The 21,216-nt window shown below is 40.1% G+C and overlaps 1 protein-coding gene across 2 annotated transcripts in view; it reads left to right on the plus strand.

Annotated features, from left to right (window-relative positions):
* Positions 1-21,098, plus strand: part of LOC150096472 (ephrin type-A receptor 4-A-like) — a 709,579-nt gene extending 688,481 nt beyond the window's left edge. For both annotated transcript variants that reach the window (XM_090407961.1, XM_090407962.1), the window contains one exon: positions 20,382-21,098. The gene's annotated coding sequence lies outside the window, so the exon portion shown is untranslated. The remainder of the gene's footprint in view (positions 1-20,381) is intronic.
* The last annotated feature ends 118 nt before the right edge of the window (positions 21,099-21,216 follow it).

A 21,216-nucleotide genomic window follows, 5' to 3' on the forward strand; every position in this document is an offset into this window, starting at 1 on the left:
TTGCCATCTTCTTGGGAACTTACTACAAAGACACGTGCACACAAGTACTAATAACAGCAAATGAGACTGAATCTAGGAAGCTAGCGTTTTCCTAAAGTCCTGATGGTGCCCCCTGGTGCGCCATATTGGTAGTTCATGGCCTTTGGGCTGAAGTTCTTCTGATAAAAGTTTCCCAAATTTGGGGCAGTCTCATGCATCCAAATTTGTTGAGGTTTGGCATGTTCCTAAGGGCCGAGGCTGATTCCATGAATAGTCTTTCATACTTGAACTTGCTGCGGTGTATTACTGTAGCTTTCTTCCATCTTATTCTGTGGCGAGTATCCAGAGCGTGGTCTGCAAGCCCAGAGTGGCTGTACTGGTGAAATCGGATGTAATCCTTGTGTTCTGAGATTCTGATATTTGCTGTCCTGCCTGTTTGGCCAAAGTAGGATAGTTTACAGCTGCAAGGGACTTGGTATACACCAGGTAGGTCTAGGGGAAGTGGATGGTCTTTGGTGGAGCGGATAAGGGATGCCAGTTTTCTATGTGGTCTGTAACAAGTGGTCAAGTCATGTTTTTTTAAGATTTTATTGATTTTTTCTGAGGTGCCTCGGATGTAGGGAATGGTGATGGATTTAGAGTAATCTTTTTTGTGAAGGGGAGGGGTTGGTGGGTTGTGGATAACTGGGTTAAGTATTTTTTGGATTTTTTGGTGGGGGTAGCCGTTGGCTGAGAAAGTGTCACGGATGTGATTTCGTTCAGTGGTTAGGGCTTGATCATTAGAACAGATTATTTTTGCCCTGTTGAATAATGTCTTAATAACTCCATATTGTTGTGAGGGGGGGGGGGTGATGGGATTGTTTTTGAATGTATCTGCCTGTATGGGTGGGTTTTCTATAAACTGAGAAAACCAAGGTTCCATCAGGTTGGCGGGTGACTAGTGTGTCTAGGAAGGGGAGGTTATTGTTTTCTTCTTTTTCCAGGGTGTTGGTTGTTTAAGTGTGTTAGGAAGGAGAGGAGTGAATCCAGGCCATGTGGCCAAATAGCGAAAACATCATCAACGTAGCGAAGCCATATGGTAGGTTTTTGTGGGGCTGAGTTTAAGGCTTTCTCTTCAAATGTCTCCATGAAGAAGTTGGCCAAGGGTGGGGAAAGTGGTGAAGACCCCCCCCCCCCCCCCCGCATATATGGGCTCCCAAAAATACACAAGGAAAATGTGCCATTACATCCCATAGTGGATGGCATTGATTCCCCCACTTACAAACTAGCCAAGCATTTAGCCAAAGCGTTCTCACACTATACTGGCAATACACCATCACACATAAAAAACTCAGCCCACTTCAAAGCCAGTATAGAAAACCTTACACTCCAACATAATGACATAATGGTCAGTTTTGATGTCTCCTCCCTATTCACGAATGTCCCCCTCAAAGAAACCTTAGAGCTAATCCAAGCTAAATTTCCTCCCGATATCTCAGCCCTATTTCAGTTTACAATGAACTCAGGCTATTTCGTTTGGCAGGAAAAATTCTACAAACAGATAGAGGGGACAGCCATGGGTTCACCACTTTCCCCACCCTTGACCAACTTCTTCATGGAGACGTTTGAAGAGAAAGCCTTAAACTCAGCCCCACAAAAACCTACCATATGGCTTCGCTACGTTGATGATGTTTTCGCTATTTGGCCACATGGCCCGGATTCACTCCTCTCCTTCCTAACACACTTAAACTACCAACACCCTAGAATCAAATTCACCCTGGAAAAAGAAGAAAACAATAACCTCCCCTTCCTAGACACACTAGTCACCCGCCAACCTGATGGAACCTTGGTTTTCTCAGTTTATAGAAAACCCACCCATACAGGCAGATACATTCAACAACAATCCCATCACCCCTCCTAACAACAATATGGAGTTATTAAGACATTATTCAACAGGGCAAACATAATCTGTTCTAATGATCAAGCCCTAACCACTGAACTAAATCACATCCGTGACACTTTCTCAGCCAACGGCTACCCCCTCCAAAAAATCCAAAAAATACTTAACCCAGTTATCCACAACCCACCACCCCCTCCCCTTCACAAAAAAAATTACTCTAAATCCATCACCATTCCCTACATTCGAGGCACCTCGGAAAAAATCAATAAAATCATAAAAAAACATGACTTGACCACTTGTTACAGACCACATAGAAAACTGGCATCCCTTATCCGCTCCACCAAAGACCAACCACTTCCCCTAGACCTACCTGGTGTATACCAAGTCCCTTGCAGCTGTAAACTGTCCTACTTTGGACATCCGATTTGACCAGTACAGCCACTCTGGGCTTGCAGACCACGCTCTGGATACTCGCCACAGAATAAGATGGAAGAAAGCCACAGTAATACACCGCAGCAAGTTCAAGTATGAAAGACTATTCATGGAATCAGCCTCGGCCCTTAGGAACATGCCAAACCTCAACAAATTTGGATGCATGAGACTGCCCCAAATTTGGGAAACTTTTATCAGAAGAACTTCAGCCTAAAGGCCATCATCATCAGATTTCTGCCGTGTACCCTCAAAGGGTGTACAGGATATGACAGTACTACATGAAAAAATTACATCATTACTAACTTCCTATCTACAATTTTCCTCCAAATCAGTCTGTTACTTGTCAAGACTCCAACATTATCAGATCTTATATTTCTATCGTCTAAGGCACTTTGTACCGTATCAATCCACCTATATCTTGGTCTTCCTCTGGGTCGTTTTCCTGCCAACCTGGCAGAGAACACTTGTTTTGCTAATCTTTCCTCTCCCATTCTATTTAAGTGACCATACCACCTGAGATTAGTTCTGCTAACGCATTCCTGGATGCTACTAATGTTAAGTTCTTTCCTAATATCCTCATTTTTAATATGATATTGCCATTGATGCCATCTGTTCACGCCTCTAATCTTTCTCAGGACTCTCATATCTGCAGTCTCTAGTCTTTGGTCAAGTGTTTTACTTGACCAAAGTAAAACACTTGATGGTCCCCCCTGCCTGGCTATATTGGTAGTTCTTGGCCCAAAGGCCAAGAACTACCAATATAGCCAGGCAGGGGGCACCATCAGGACTTTAGGAAAACGCTAGCTTCCTAGATTCAGTCTCATTTGCTGTTATTAGTACTTGTGTGCATGTGTCTTTGTAGTAAGTTCCCAAGAAGATGGCAACGTGACGTTCGCCGAAATATCGCAAAGTATATATTAAAGTTTATTTAATCTATATTTCTAGTATATGCTGTCAATTCCTTAAATATTAGTTATCATGTATAGTAATTAAAAATTCTTTATTATTATTTCCTGGAATTTTTTTTCCCCTTCCATGTCAGGACTGCGCTACAACTTTTAACAAAAAAAAGTGCTATTCTCAGAGATTCCAATTAGATATTTGTTAGGATTGTCTGTCTTGATGCTTTTCTAAAGTTTGAAAGATGGGGGAATGAATATTTTGTTATTATAAATACTTCCTTTAAAAGTTAAAGCAATAAATTATTTGTATATTGATAAAAAAAAAATATTAGCTATCAGATGCAATATTTTTTGATTTATGTTGAATTAAAATTATTAAACGAGAAACAAAATCTAATTACAAAGTAAGACTACTAAATGATTCAAGTATAAGAAATTTATACCAACAGAGGATTAATAACTACTTAGAAAAAATACAAGGAAATGAAGACATTGAGAAAGAATGGAATAATATAAAAGAAATTAATGCACCAGCAGCATATGAAAGTCTAGGAACACACAAAAAAATACATATATGAAACAATGAATTGAAAATTAAAAGATGGTTAAGTAGCAAAAAACAAGAAGGTGAAATTGAATATAAAAAAAAAAAAAATACAAAAGAGAAACAAGAAAGAGACACAGAGAAAGCTGGAAAAAATTTGTATCATATCTAGAAAATGGTATATACAAAATAAGACCCAATGCATATAAAATATTATTATTATTCCTGACACCTCCAAGGAGTCCAAAGACTCATCGCGGGAAGACACCTACAACTGTCTTAACCACTACACCGAACCTCTACTACGAATCATCTCCATCAACACCATCTACCACCACCACAACTGGTATTCTATGTCTGTAAATTGTGTGTGTTCCGAAGAGCCGATTTGTCTGTATGCAGGATGAAAAACCCGAGTTTTCGGGAGAAAAAACCCTGCTACCTCCATATGAGATTGGCTAGCTCACCTTCGATTGAAAATCATCCTGATAAAGATTCCTCCCATCGTGACAAGAATCGAACTTAGGCACATATTAAAACACATGAATGCAGATATAAAAGAAACAGCAAATCTAAATCATGAAATTGATGTAAAAGAATTCTTGGATTACTTTACACATCTTTGGATGGATAATAGTGGCATAAAAAAAAAAAATTACACCCGAAACTTACAACATTCTTTAAATGATATAATAACAATCAAAGAATTAAAGGACAACTTAAATAAAATAAAAAATGGCAAATCAGCAGGATAAGGTGGGATAAACTCCGAATTATATAAATTTGCTGGAAGAAAATTTGATCACAGATTATTAAAATTTTTAAATAAAATATATACAAATGGACAAATACCAATAGAATGGAATACAAGTATAGTAATTCCTATATTTAAAAAAGGGGATAAAAGAAAACCTGCAAATTACAAAGGTATTAGTTTATTAAATACATACTATAAAATATATAGTAGTGAAAATATACATTAGAATGTCAAAATGGATTTAGAAAAGAATGCTCTACAATGGATGCAGCTTTCTGTTTAAAACTACTTATAAAAAAAAAAGAGAATTTAATCTAGAAACTCATCTTTTGTTTATAGATTATGAAAAAGCATTTGACAAAGTAAAAAGATATATACTGAGTGAGGGACCGTGTACAGCATTGGGCAGATGAGGGTAATGTTATCTGTGAGAATCAACATGGATTTGTGAAAGGACGCTCTTGTTTTAGCAATATGCTAGCCTTTTATAATAAAGTTACAAGAGCATTAGATGAGGGAAAGGCATATACTGCAATTTTCTTAGACTTGGCAAAGGCATTTGACAGGGTGCCACATGATAAGCTGATATTTAAGTTGCAGCACATGGGTCTGGATGTCAGATTGGTCAACTGGATTCAGGATTGGCTGTCTGATAGGTATCAGAGAGTTGTGTATGGTGGAGCAGTTTCCAGGAGGCAGAGGGTTACAAGTGGGGTCCCACAGGGCCCAGTACTAGGACCTATATTGTTTAACCTTTATATCAATGACATAGCCAGTGGATTGCAGGGGGATATTCAGTTGTTTGCGGATGATGCGAAGCTTGGAAGGATTATTAGTAATAGTGCAGATGTGGTAGCCCTGCAAGAGGATTTAAATAAGCTAGATAGATGGGCAAATGAATGGGGGTGTCAGTTTAATGCAGCAAAATGTAAGGTCTTGAGGTTTGGGAAACATCGATGGGATGCTGCATACTCTATGGGAGGAGTTATACTGGAGGAAGTAGGGGAGACAAGAGATCTGGGGTTGATGATTGATAGAAACCTGAAGTTTAGGGGACATATTGCAAAGGTGGTGAAGGTAACACAGAGGATTGCTGCTATTATGAGAAGGACACTGACCTGCAGAGATAAGAGGGTTATCATTCCGTTGTATAAGTCTCTGATCAGACCACACTTGGACTATTGTTCTCAGATTTGGTCCCCAGGATTTGAAGGGGATAAATTAACTGTGGAAAGGATACAAAGACGGATGACAAAGATGGTTTCAGGACTGTACAAGGATAGTTATGAGGATCGGCTGAGAGAATGTGGACTGCAGAGTTTGGTGGATAGAAGAAGGAGAGGTGATATGATTGAGACTTTTAAACTGTTGAGAGGTGGTTACAGGGTTGACACTGGGGAGTTCTTTCGGTTGGTTGATCAGCGGGAAGGAGTGATGACAAGAGGCCATCCCTGGAAGTTACGAAAGGAAACTGTGAGCAAGAGGGTAAGGAGTGGTTTCTTTGTGTGGAGGGTGGTTGAGCCGTGGAATGCATTGCCTGATGGAGTGGTGGGAGCGAGAACGGTCAGTGGGTTTAAGGAGTGGTATGATAAACTTTGTGTTTCTCAGGGGGGGGGACTTCCCCTCGATGAGTCTTGACAGACTTTATGTCTTAGAAAGGACCTCCCTCGATGAGTCTTTTGACTCCTTGGAGGCCTGAATAATAATAATAATAATAATAATATATTATAAGGAATAAATATTCCTAATACTTTACTACATGCAAAGATAATGAAATAAAAAAAATGTCTGAAAAACAATCTATAAACCAAGGAGTAAAGAGACCTCCCACAATTACATTAATGAAATATTAATACAATGGAACACCTTAAACAATCCAGGTTTAGAAATTTCCCAGAATAACAAAATAAATATACTTATTATTATTATTATTTAGGCCTCCATGGAGTCAAAAGACTCATCGTGGGAGGTCCTTCCTAAGAACATAAATTCTGCCAAGACTCATCGAGGTGAGGTCCCCCCCCCCTAAGAAACACAAAGTCTATCATACCACTCTTTAAATTCATTGACCGTTCTCGCTCCCACCACTCCATCAGGTAATGCATTCCACGGTTCAGCCACCCTCCACGCAAAGAAACCACTCCTTACCCTCTTGCTCACAGTTTCCTTTCGTAACTTCCAGGGATGGCCTCTTGTCATCACTCCTTCCTGCTGTTCAACCAAACGAAAGAACTCCCCAGTGTCAACCCTGTAACCACCTCTCAACAGTTTAAAAGTCTCAATCATATCACCTCTCCTTCTTCTATCCACCAAACTCTGCAGTCCACATAACTATCCTTGTACAGTCCTGAAACCATCTTTGTCATCTGTCTTTGTATCCTTTCCACAGTTAATTTATCCCTTTCAAATCCTGAGGACCAAATCTGAGAACAATAGTCTAAGTGTGATCTGATCAGGGTCTTATACAATGGAATGATAACCCTCTTATATCTGCAGGTCAGTGTCCTTCTCATAATTGCAGCAATCATCTGTGTTACCTTTACCACCTCTTGCAATATGTCCCCTAAACTTCAGGTTTCTATCAATCATCAACACTAGATTGCTTGTCTACCATACTTCCTCCAGTATAATTTTATAATTATACGGGAGTGGCGCTAGCGTCGCCGTAGCACGTGGTGGTGAATTTGAGCTGTGCAGAAGAAAGTGATTTTTAATCGGTGAATAGTCCGCTTTTTTTCCCTGTTTTTCTACGTTTTTGAGTGCTAAATTGTTTCTCTGAATACGAGTGTACTTCAGTGGTTGTTTTTTGGAAGTTAGTTGCTGTCGCGATATAATATATTTTGGTACCGTCAGAATCGAACGCGTAACGGTGGAAGACAAAACGAAGCTAAGTTACTGTATTTAGTTATATTTCATTTTATTTAATTATATTTAGTACTTAAATGTTCTGATGTTTGTACTTTTTTCCTCTTATTTATTAATTGAATAATTATTAAAGATTACGCTACTCGGCAGTAAGGAATGATGGTGGATTCAGCAGCAGTCGCAAGTGGCGTAATGCCAAGTCCTCTGCCATTTAAGAACTCAATTATTAGCAATATCATAAGGGACTTTGTGGCATGCAGTACTTGCGGCATGTATGCGTCTCGTGAATTACATATGTGGCTTGTTAAAGAGAGTGGAGAGCGTATGTGCGCAAAATGCAGGCAGTTGGAGGAAATAAATACATTAGATATATCGATATCCGACTTTGTTGCTCCAGGAATGGGGAATGAATGTAAGAAGACAAGTAGTATGATAGCAGAGAATGAGAAAATAATAGTTGATAGTGTGGAAGGTGTGAGTGACTGTGGAAGTTTAGGAGATGGTTTTGTTTGGGAGAGTGAATTTAGATTAAGAGTGACTGAACTGCAGAGGGAGATAGATGAGTTGAAAGAGGAGGTGGAATGTCTTGTGAATGAGAGCAGAAGTATGAAAGATAAGATTAGGAGAATGGAAGAGATAAATGCAAGGCGAATCAGAGTAGGAGAGAGAGAGAATTTAGGGAGTATGAGTGAGAGGTATGGGGGTGCTAGAAGAGGAGAGAATGGAAACAGTAGAAGAGAGGGAATGAGAGAGAGGTATGGGAATGCTAGCAGACGAGAGGATGGAAACAGGAGGAGAGAATGGAAACGGTAGGAGAGATGGAATGAGAGAGAGGTATGGGAATGCTAGAAGACGAGAGGATGGAAACAGTAGTAGGAGAGACAGAATGAGAGAGGGATATGGAAGTGCTAGAAGTGGAGAAAATGGAAACAGTAGGAGAGAGGGAATGAGAGAGATGTATGGGAGTGCTAGAAGAGGAGAGAATGGAAACAGTAGAAGAGAGGGAATGAGAGAGAGGTATGGGAATGCTAGCAGACGAGAGGATGGAAACAGGAGGAGAGAATGGAAACGGTAGGAGAGATGGAATGAGAGAGAGGTATGGGAATGCTAGAAGACGAGAGGATGGAAACAGTAGTAGGAGAGATAGAATGAGAGAGGGATATGGAAGTGCTAGAAGTGGAGAAAATGGAAACAGTAGGAGAGAGGGAATGAGAGAGATGTATGGGAGTGCTAGAAGAGGAGAGAATGGAAACATTAGAAGAGAGAGGTATGGGAATGAAAGAAGAGGAGAGAATGTAAACAATAGGAGCGAGGGAATGGTAAGAGGTATAATGTATGGCAATTCAATAATCCGTGGTGTTCAATATAGGATGCGTGAGGAGTGTTTGCCAGGAGGAACAATAGAAAGGGTGGCTATGGCAATTAAGAGAGGTGAAAGAGTGGATGAGATGATTGTGATGGTAGGAACGAATGACTTGAGTGGTAATGTAAGTCGGGCAGCGAGAGATATGAGATTTTTGCTTGAGACTGTACGGAAGAAGAGAGAGAGAGGAAAAATAGTGTGCGTGTTGCCTAGGTATGATAATGATGAGCTGAGCAGAACAGCGGTGATATTGAATGGCATAATAGCGAGAATGTGTGACAAGAGAGGACTGGTATATGTGGATGCCTGGAGTGTGTTTGAGGAAAGAGAGGAGTTGTATGCGAGAGACCGTTTACATTTGAATGAGGAAGGACGTAGGCATCAGGAGAGATTGCTGTTCTGAACGAGTCAGTGTGTCCCAGGGAGGATGATAGCAGGGGTGGCCTCTTGTGGGAATGGATACTTGGGAGAAGGGAGACAATGTCAGGTAACACTGAGCCCAGTGGAGTCCAGAAGAGATAATGCTGGGTATAGAAACAATGGCATTTATATGCTGTATACTAATGCCAGGAGTATCCGGAATAAGGGAGAGGAATTGGTGGCGCAGATAGCATCAGCCTGGCCAAAAATTATTGCGATCACTGAGACGTGGTTGACAGAAGGGGATATAACAACAGGAATAGAAGTCGCTGGGTATAGCATTTTTCGTCAGGATAGGAGGGGAAAGCGTGGTGGTGGGGTACTGCTTATGATAAGTGATGACCTATGTCCTCTAAGAGTGGAGAATTTGGAAGGAAGTGAGACAAATGATTTTGAGAGCATATGGTGTGAGGTAGAGGTAGGCAAGACAGGATATTTAGTGGGGTGTTGCTACAGACCCAGGAGCACAGAGGATGGGGACCAGGAGATGTTTAGACAGCTAAGTTTGGCAAGTGCAAGAAGAATGATTGTTATGGGAGATTTTAACTTCAGTAGTATAAATTGGAGAGAGGAAGATGCATGTAGCAATAGGGGAATGGAATTTCTAGAATTCTTGAGGGACAGATGTCTTAGGCAACATGTAACAGAGGGAACAAGAGGTTCAAAAATTTGGATTTGGTTATAGCATCAGAAGAGTTGATAATAACTGAGTTGACGTCTCTCCCACCAGTTGGAGAGAGTGACCATATGGTGTTGACTTGGAAAATGAATAGACATGCAGGAGTATCAAAGAGACGGGAACTTATGTGGAATTATAAGGCAGGTGATTATAATAGTCTTAGATGTCAACTTCGGGAAATTTCATGGAGGGAGGAATTGGAAGGCCGGGATATCACCAGTGCGTGGGAAATTGTGAAAGAATACTTGTTATCAGCAATGGTAAGTTGTATACCACGAGTGAAGAAGAGGACGCAATTTGGAGTAAAGTGGATGACAAACAATATTAAACAGGAATTGCATGCGAAAAAGAGGCTATGGAAGAGATATAAAGAGACAGGTGAAGAGATGCATGAGGAATATAAGACACAGGCCAGAAGAGTGACTAGTGTGGTAAGGAAAGCAAAACTGGAATATGAGAGGAGATTGGCCCTAAGATCCAAAGAAAATCCTAGGGAATTTTTTAGCTATGTGGCCAGTAGGAGGAGAAATGACTGTGGAAGAATGATATTGTGGGATAAAAATGGGAATAGAGTGACTGATGCAGAGGACATAGTGGAATTGTTCAATGAACACTTTATTGGAGTATTTCATCCTAGAGGAGTCAGTTTTAATGCTAGAGGGATAGGACTGGTACGAGGTCTGGAGGTACAGGAGGAGAGTGTGTTTCAGATACTGAGTACTCTGGATGTCAGTAAAGCTGTGGGACTGGATGGTATTTCGCCATGAGTTTTGAGAGAATGTGCTAGGGAATTGACAGTACCTTTAACGTGGCTTTTCAATGAAAGTCTGGCTTTGGCAAAGGTGCCCAGAGAATGGAAGGAAGGTAAGATAGTGCCATTGCATAAGGGTGGTAACAGACTGGAAGTGTTTAATTATAGGCCAGTCTGTGTGTCATCAGTAGTTGTTAAGATCTTGGAGAAAGTAGTGAGGGACCGTGTACAGCATTGGGCAGATGAGGGTAATGTTATCTGTGAGAATCAACATGGATTTGTGAAAGGACGCTCTTGTTTTAGCAATATGCTAGCCTTTTATAATAAAGTTACAAGAACATTAGATGAGGGAAAGGCATATACTGCAATTTTCTTAGACTTGGCGAAGGCATTTGACAGGGTGCCACATGATAAGCTGATATTTAAGTTGCAGCATGGGTCTGGATGTCAGATTGGTCAACTGGATTCAGGATTGGCTGTCTGATAAGTATCAGAGAGTTGTGTATGGTGGAGCAGTTTCCAGGAGGCAGAGGGTTACAAGTGGGGTCCCACAGGGCTCAGTACTAGGACCTATATTGTTTAACCTTTATATCAATGACACAGCCAGTGGATTGCAGGGGGATATTCAGTTGTTTGCAGATGATGCGAAGCTGGGAAGGATTATTAGTAATAGTGCAGATGTGGTAGCCCTGCAAGAGGATTTAAATAAGCTAGATAGATGGGCAAATGAATGGGGGTGTCAGTTTAATACAGCAAAATGTAAGGTCTTGAGGTTTGGGAAACATCGATGGGATGCTGCATACTCTATGGGAGGAGTTATACTGGAGGAAGTACGGGAGACAAGAGATCTGAGGTTGATGATTGATAGAAATCTGAAGTTTAGGGGACATATTGCAAAGGTGGTGAAGGTAACACAGAGGATTGCTGCTATTATGAGAAGGACACTGACCTGCAGAGATAAGAGGGTTATCATTCCGTTGTATAAATCTCTGATCAGACCACACTTGGACTATTGTTCTCAGATTTGGTCCCCAGGATTTGAAGGGGATAAATTAACTGTGGAAAGGATACAAAGACGGATGACAAAGATGGTTTCAGGACTGTACAAGGATAGTTATGAGGATCGGCTGAGAGAATGTGGACTGCAGAGTTTGGTGGATAGAAGAAGGAGAGGTGATATGATTGAGACTTTTAAACTGTTGAGAGGTGGTTACAGGGTTGACACTGGGGAGTTCTTTCGCTTGGTTGATCAGCGGGAAGGAGTGATGACAAGAGGCCATCCCTGGAAGTTACGAAAGGAAACTGTGAGCAAGAGGGTAAGAAGTGGTTTCTTTGTGTGGAGGGTGGTTGAGCCGTGGAATGCATTGCCTGATGGAGTGGTGAGAGCGAGAACGGTCAGAGAGTTTAAAGAGTGGTATGATAGACTTTGTGTTTCTCAGGGGGGGGACCTCCCCTCAGTGAGTCTTGACAGACTTTATGTCTTAGGAAGGACCTCCCTCGATGAGTCTTTTGACTCCTTGGAGGCCTGAATAATAATAATAATAACTCCTCCCATAGAGTATGCAGCATCCCATCGATGTGTCCCAAACCTCAAGACCTTACATTTTGCTGCATTAAAATGACACCACCATTCATTTGCCCATCTATCTAGCTTATTCAAATCCTCTTGCAGGGCTACCACATCTGCACTATTACTAATAATCATTCCCGGCTTTGCATCATCCGCAAACAACTGACTATCCCCTTGCAATGTCATTGATATAAAAGTTAAACAATATAGGTCCTAGTACTGAGCACTGTGGGACCCCACTTGCAACCCTCTGCCTCCTTGAAACTGCTCCACCATACACAACTCTCTGATACCTATCAGACAGCCAATCCTGAATCCAGTTGACCAATCTGACATCCACACCTATGTGCTGCAACTTAAATATCAGCTTATCATGTGGCACCCTGTCAAATGCCTTCGCTAAGTCTAAGAAAATTGCTGTATATGCCTTTCCCTCATCTAATGTAACTAATTCTTGTAACTTTATTATAAAAGGGCTAGCATATTGCTAAAACAAGAGCGCCCTTTCGCAAATCCATGTTGACTCTCACAGATAACATTACCCTCATCTGCCCAATGCTGTATACGGTCCCTCACTACTTTCTCCAAGATCTTAACTACTGATGACACACAGACTGGCCTATATACGGTCCCTCACTACTTTCTCCAAGATCTTAACTACTGATGACACACAGACTGGCCTATAATTAGACACTTCCAGTCTGTTATCACCCTTATGCAATGGCACTATCTTACCTTCCTTCTATTCCCTGGGCACCTTTGCCGAAGCCAGGTTAAAGGCACTGTCAGTTCCCTAGCACATTCTCTCAAAACTCGTGGTGAAATACCATCCAGTCCCAAATCTTTACTACATCCAGAGTACTCAGTATCTGAAACACACTCTCCTCGTGTACCTCTAAATCTTGAACCAGCCCTATCCCTCTAGCATTCAAACTGACTCCTCTAGGATGAAATACTCCAATAAAGTGTTCATTGAACAATTCCACTATGTCCTCTGCATCAGTCACTCTATTCCCATTTTTATCCCACAATATCATTCTTCCACAGTCATTTCTCCTCCTACTGGCCACATAGCTAAAAAATTCCCTAGGATTTTCTTTGGATCTTAGGGCCAATCTCCTCTCATATTCCAGTTTCGCTTTCCTTACCACACTAGTCACTCTTCTGGCCTGTGTCTTATATTCTTCATGAATCTTCTCTTCACCTGTCTCCTTATATCTCTTCCATAGCCTCTTTTTCGCATGCAATTCATGTTTAATATTGTTTGTCATCCACTTTACTCCAAATTGTGTCCTCTTCTTCACTCATGGATACAACTTACCATTGCTGTTAACAAATATTCTTTCACAATTTCCCATGCACTAATGATATCCCGGCCTTCCAATTCCTCCCTCCATGAAACTTGACGTCTAATACTATTATAATCACCTGCATTATAATTCCACATAAGTTCCCATCTCTTTGATACTCCTGCATGTCTATTCATTTTCCAAGTCAAAACCATATGGTCACTCTCGCTCCAACTGGTGGGAGAGATGACAACTCAGTTATTATCAACTCTTCTGATGCTATAACCAAATCCAAAACTCTTGAACCTCTGTTCCCTCAGACACTTGTCCCACAAGAATTCTAGAAATTCCGTTCCCCTATTGCTACATGCATCTTCCCCTCTCTCCAATTTATACTACTGTAGTTAAAATCTCCCATAACAATCATTCTTCTTGCACTTGCCAAACTTGGCTGTCTAAACATCTCCTGGTCCCCATCCTCTGTACTCCTGGGTCTGTAGCAACACCCCACTAAATATCCTGTCTTGCCTACCTCTACCTCACACCATACGCTCTCAAAATCATTTGTCTCGCTTCCTTCCAAATCCTCCACTCTTAGAGGACATAGGTCATCACTTATCATAAGCAGTACCCCACCACCACGCTTTCCCCTCCTATCCTGACGAAAAATGCTATACCCAGCGACTTCTATTCCTATTGTTATATCCCCTTCTGTCAACCACGTCTCAGTGATTGCAATAATTTTTGGCCAGGCTGATGCTATCTGCATCACCAATTCCTCTCCCTTATTCAGGATACTCCCATTAGTATAAAGCATATAAATGCCATTGTTTCTATACCCAGCATTATCCCTTCTAGACTCCACTGGGCTCAGTGTTACTTGACATCGTCTCCCTTCTCCCAAGTATTTATTCCCACAAGAGGCCACCCCTGCTATCATCGTCCCTGGGACACAGACTCGTTCAGAACAGCAATCTCTCCAGATGCCTACATCTTTCCTCATTCAAATGTAAATGGTCTCTCGCATACAATTCCTCTCTTTCCTCAAATGCACTCCATGCATCCACATATACCAGTCCTCTCTTGTCAGACATTCTCGCTATTATGCCATTCAATATCACCGCTCTTCTGCTGAGCTCATCATTATCATACCTAGGCAACATGCACACTATTTTTCCTCTCTCTGTCTTCTTCCATACAGCCTCAAGCAAAAATCTCATAGCTCTCGCTGCCTGACTTAAATTACCACTCAAGCCACTCGTTCCTACCATCACAATCATCTCATCCGCCTTTTCACCTCTCTTAATTGCCATAGCCACCCTTTCTATTGTTCCTCCTGGCAGACACTCCTCACGCATCCTATGTTGAACGCCACGGATCATCGAGTTGCCATACGTTATACCTCTTACCATTCCTTCTCGCTTATTGTTTCCATTCTCTCTTCTTCTTTCATTCCCATAGGTCTCTCATTCCCTCTCCTCTACTGCTATTTTCTCTTCTAGCATTCCCATACCTCTCTCTCCTACTGTTTCCATTTTCTCCTCTTCTAGCACTTCCATATCTCTCTCTCATTCTGTTTCCGTCCTCTTGTCTGCTAGCTTCCCATACCTCTCTCTCATTCCCTCTCTTCTGCTGTTTCCATTCTCTCCTCTTCTAGCACCCCCATACCTCTCACTCATACTCCCTAAATTCTCTCTCTCCCCTACTCTGATTCGCCTTGCATTTATCTCTTCCATTCTCCTAATCTTATATTTCATACTTCTGCTCTCATTCACAAGACATTCCACATCCTCTTCCAGCTCATCTATCTCCCTCTGCAGGTCAGTCACTCTTAATCTAAATTCACTCTCCAAAACAAAACCATCTCCTAAACTTTCACAGTCACTCACACCTTCCACACTATCAACTATTATTTTATCATTCATATATATATTTTTTTCATTCTCTCCTATCACACTACTTGTCTTCCTACATTCATTCCCCATTCCTGGAGCAACAAGGTTGGATATCGATATTTCTAATGCACTTATTTCCGCCAACTGCCTGCATTTTGCGCACATACGCTCTCTTTCACAAGCGACATATCCAATTCCTGAGATGCATACATGCCGCAAGTACTGCATGCATATAATCAGGTAAAAATATCAGATAAGGAAGACAATTTACAAAAAGCAATATATAATTTAAATGTTATAGTAGAACAGTTTGGAATGAAAATTTCCATAGATAAAACTAAAACAATGGCATTTTGTGGACAAACTCCAGTTAGAAGTAAAATAGTTGTTGAAAGTTTTTCACTTGGTTATATTATAAATTAAAGATACCAAGAAATTATATACTTGGTTTAATCGATTATCCAAGTGTAAGCAAACAAAGTTTGTGCCTGAAGTATCTTCAGGACTGGGGCAACTCGTGGCAAAAGTGATATGACTTCACATTGCTTGCCTTAGTATCCCATAATGCAAAGCACATCTCCTTGCAGACATGTATAATGTTATGCATTATGGGAAGGGTCATTACACAGACTGATTTCGCAGCATTATATATGTCTGCAAGGAGATGTGTTTTGCGTTATGGGATACTAAGGCAAGCGATTTGAACTTATACCACCTTTGCCACAAGTTGCCCCAGCCCTGAAGATACCTCAGGTGCAAACTTTGTTTACTTACACTTGGATAATGGATTAAACCAAGTATATAATTTATAGTATAACCAAGTGAAAAACTTTCAACAACTATCTATCTCTAATCCAGATTATTTTACTAATAAGGTGTGACACCTTTTGGCAACTCATATAGGAAAATATGACTTCTGCATTACTTCAACCTTGGTATCTCACCTCCAGGTCTGGCTCCCACTGATGAGACCTCAATAAAGGTCAAAACCGATCTGGGTAGTGACCCTTCCCATAATGCATAGGCCTGATAAATAGAACATTCAATCCAAGTATAGTACAACAAGAAACATGCTTGAAAATATATCATACTTTAGCAGTGCCCACATCATATGACAGTGAAATTTGGGCAATAAACAAAGAATAAAAAAAATGAAATGAGATTTATGAGAAGAACTGCAAAATACACATTATTAAACCAAAAAGGAATGAAGATATTTTAAAATAACTAAAAACAAAATCAATTATAAACAAAAAATGGATAGAACATGTAAACCAAATGGCCAACACCCGATATCCTAAACAAATACTGAAATATAATAAGCCAATTGAAAAGAGAAGATAGGGTACACTTCAAAAAAGGATATTGGCTGGATAATGAGACCCGAACAGTCCAGTATAGTCTACACCCATAATTAGCATTATGATGATGACTGTCATACATAATGCCAGATAAATGTTTAAGAAATAAGGCATAATGATTGTTCTTACCCATAATGCACATCCATTGCTATTTATTATTATTATTACCCCAAGACCTCATGGAGTCAAAGACTCGCCTTTTATCACACATACTGTGCCTTGAACACACCACACTCTCAGGCAAGGCATTCCAATCATTTATAACTCTGCACGAGAAAAACCTGCTTCTCACTCCTCTACTCACACCCTCTTTATACAGTTTCCAGGGATGACCTCTGGTTCTCCCCTGATCTCCCACTATTTCCTGCAGAACCTCTCCTCCAGCACTGATCCCATAACAACCCCTTAACAACTTGTAGGTCTCTATCATATCTCCCCTCTTCCTCCTGTCTACCAGACTCTGCAAATTACATCTTCTCAATCTTTCCTCATACTCGACATTCCAGAGATCAGAAACTACCTTAGTTAGTCACTTTTGGACCCTTTCCAACATCTCTTCATCCTTCTGAAAACCCGGTTACCAAATCTGGGCACAATAGAGCATGTGTAGCCTAATCAAAGCCTTATACAACGGAACAAGAATCTCCCTTCTTCTACCCGTCAGTGTCCTCCGCATCATTCCCAGAAGCCTTGGTGTTGTCTTCACAATTATAGCTATGTGTCCCCTAAATTTTAGATCCTTATCCACTATCACTTCCAGATCTCTTATTTCCTCTACCTCCACCAATATATTCTCACCATGCATAAATTCTGCATCCCATCTTTGTTTTCCAAATGTTAAAACCTTACATTTTGCAACATTAAACTGACATCCCCATTTCCGTGCCCAATCACTCAATTTATTCAAGTCTTCTTGTAAGGCCACAACATCTTCACTACTCTTTATGGTTCGTCCCAATTTTGCATCATCTGCAAACAACTGAATATCTCCATTGAAATCTTCGCCAATATCATTAATATACAAGTTAAACAGTAATGGCCCTAAAACAGATCCCTGAGGTACTCCACTAGTGACTTTCCTTTTCCTCAACATCGCTCCCCCATACACAACTTGTTGATACCTATCAGATAGCCAATCTTCAATCCAATGCACTAATCTAATATCCAACCTCATCTGTTCTAGTTTGACAGTAAACTTATCATGAGGTACTCTATCAAAAGCCTTTGCAAAATCCCAGTATATTACTGTGTATCCTTCTCCTCTGTCCAAGGAAGCAGTCACTTTATTGTAATAAGTACGTAGATTACTAAAACATTACCTCCCTTTAGAAAATCCATGTTGTCCATCAAAGATAATACCATTGTTTTCAACCCAATTCTGGATCCTAGTTCTTACAAGCTTCTCCAACAACTTAACTACCACACTTGACACACAGATAGGTCTTTAGTTTGATGTTTGAGTTCAATCAGCTCCTTTATGAAGTGGCACAATCTTGCCCTCCTTAGGGACTTGACTGAGTGCAAGACTAGTATTAAAAAAATATTTCAAGACAAGTGTCAATTCCCTGGCGATATATTATCAAGTCCCACAGCCTTATTAACATCTAGTTTACTCAACACCCCATACACCTCTTGCTCACTTATATTCAGACTCTCCTCCCCATCATTTACTGCTCTTAATCTCTCCATGAAGTCACATTCACAAGATTGAAAAACCTTTATGAATTTCTCATTAAGTATCTCCTCCACACATCCTGCAACAGCTGTCTTTATACCATTTTCTCCTATCAGTGTCATCTGTCCATAATCATTCTTTCTTTTGCTGGCTACATATCGAAAGAACTCCTTAGGATTTTTTTGGCTTCATTAGCTAACTGCTGTCTAAAGAGAAGTTAGCCAACAGCTAACTTCTCTTTAGCTACCCTCACCAACCAAGTCACCTCTTTGCCTGGTCTTTGTAGACCTTATATTGGATATTTCCACTTCTCTTATGATGCCTCCACAATGACCTATTTCTCTGTATCGCTTGCTTAATCTCTTTATTCATCCATCTCACACCTACCTTATTTAACCTTCTCACCCTTGGAATACACTTAGACATTGCATCTACTAGATAGTTTTTGAAAATCCCCCAAGCTGCATTGATCTCTTTTCCAGCTAACTCCTCATTCCATGCTACACCCGCAAGCTGTCGCCTGAGCTCTTCATAATCACCCCCCCCCCCTTGTAGTTCCACATATACCCTTTTCTCATAGAGGTCTTCACACTTCTGGCAACCATCCAGGTAGTCACTCTCATCAATTGGTGGATGATTTGACACCTCATTTATAATTACATCCTCTGATGAGATGACCAACTCCAAGACCCTCAATCCTCGCGTTTCCTCTGTTATATACTGTCTGAGGTAGTTATCCCTCAAAAACTCAAACTCATTTTCTTGACTTCCAGTTGCTGTCTCATCATTCCAGTCTATATTGCCATAATTAAAATCGACACCATCCACCACCATCCACATTAACTGGTCTATAACACAATCCAACTAAGTATTTGATTCCATTTACCTCTATCTCACACCATACTGCCTCACACCACTGGCACTATTTCCCTCTTGCATCTCTACTTTGTACGGACATAACTCTTTCTCTGTCATAAATAGCACTCCCTCTCCCTTTTTGCTCCTCCTATCCTCATGAAACACATCATACCCCTCCATCTCTATTACTGTCAGGATGTCGTCCTCTTCCAACTATGTCTCACTTATTCCGACAATCTTTGGGTTTACAGATGCAATTAATGCAACCATTTCATCTGCCTTGTTTCTTACGCTTCTAGCATTTTTATACAAACACAACAGCTCATTTCTGGATCTACAGTTAGTTCCACTAATACCACTCACTCGATGTAATCTCTCCATGCTCGAATGGGGCTATTTCCCTTTCTGCTTATTCATTTTAAAACCCTTTTCAATTCCAACTGTTTCCGCTTGATCCCAGGTCATCCCATTTCTTTCCTGTCTACACATGCTCTTACCTCCTCTTGGAGCATCCACCTTTCTCATGCTGTGTACCCCTGTCCACACTGAGCCTCCCAGTTTCCCTGCTCCTCTTGCAGACCGATTCTGTCATTTTCTATACTCTTACCACTCACTTCCCCATTCATAACCACCACTTCAATCTCTCCTGCTCTTCCACATCACTTCCCACTTGATCTGATTCATTCTCTCTACTCACTTCTCTACCTTCCTGCGGCAGTCTCTCTAAGCGACTCACACCATAACCACTCAAATGCAGTCCATCGCTCCCATACAGTTCACTTCTTCCTTCAAACTCATTCCACACATTAACAAACTGCACTCCTGTTGCCTCACATATTTCAGCCAGCATATCATTCATAATCCTTGCTCTCCGCCTCATGTAACCACAGTCATACCTAGGCAACTTGCTGACTAGCCTTCCTGTCACACTATTCTCTTTTATCCTTCTAAGCAGCTTCCTGATATCCATTCTGACTTGCTCTTTGTCCTCTGTCAAATCATTCATGTTTATTTAATGTTTTATTATTTATGTCAAATTATTCGTAAATACTTAATAAAATGTTAAAATATTAACATTTTATTAAGTAATTACACAAGTTTAATACATTTTTGATTTATTTCCTTTACAGGAGGATTTTAAACAGGCATTTGTATTTTGCAGGTGAAAGGACACATCATTAAGAATGGCTAATTGAAGGGAAGGAAAAAGAACAGAATATTATGAAAAGCGGAAGTAATAATAGAAGCAACAAAACTAAAATAAAAAGACATTATTATCCCAAAATATAACATAAATAGGACTTCTAAAACACTTGAAAGACTGGCATGTGTTTGTTTTGAAATTCAAAAGAACAGAGTACTTTTGAATTATCAATTTGAAATAACCAAGGAAATGAAAAGCAAATTATTAAAATACACTATCAGAGAGAGTATTGCATATGAATGAGTCATATCCTAAATCAGTATGTAAAAATTATGAAATTTAAGAACTATATGTAGAATTCTTCAAAACAAACAGGCTCTATTTTATAATGAATATGAACATTTCTACCAGTTTAAAATGCAAAATGCCTTTTTTTCTGGCCATCTCATAAAAATGTATTATTAGTATGTATCATAAACAGACTTGTAAATAGATACTGTAAAGGCCTTAAAGATATATCAGGACCATATGTGCCTCCTTGTAAATCTGCCAAAATGTGTGCAGACTATACATGATGAATATCATCTTCATTGATATACTTCAGATTTAGTTTTTTAGAATTCTGAAATTATTGAACATGTGTTCCTTTTGCATATCTGAAACTTTTTTTAGTTATATTAAAGACACTTTCTGAAGAGTCCTGTTTACCACCTATAAAATGCAAAAATTCCTTAAATTTTCAAGCAGTTGTCAAATAAATATGAAAGATAACAAAAATCTAGATGATTTTATTTAATTGACTCAGCATGTTTGTAAGTTAAACAGAAAATTATATTTAATAACAATACCTTTT

Source organism: Typopeltis vanoorti, chromosome 18 (assembly GCF_054136105.1).
Source record: "Typopeltis vanoorti isolate ZY-2024b chromosome 18, IOZ_Tvanoo_1.0, whole genome shotgun sequence".
In the NCBI taxonomy this organism is placed as follows: Eukaryota; Metazoa; Arthropoda; class Arachnida; order Uropygi; family Thelyphonidae; genus Typopeltis; species Typopeltis vanoorti.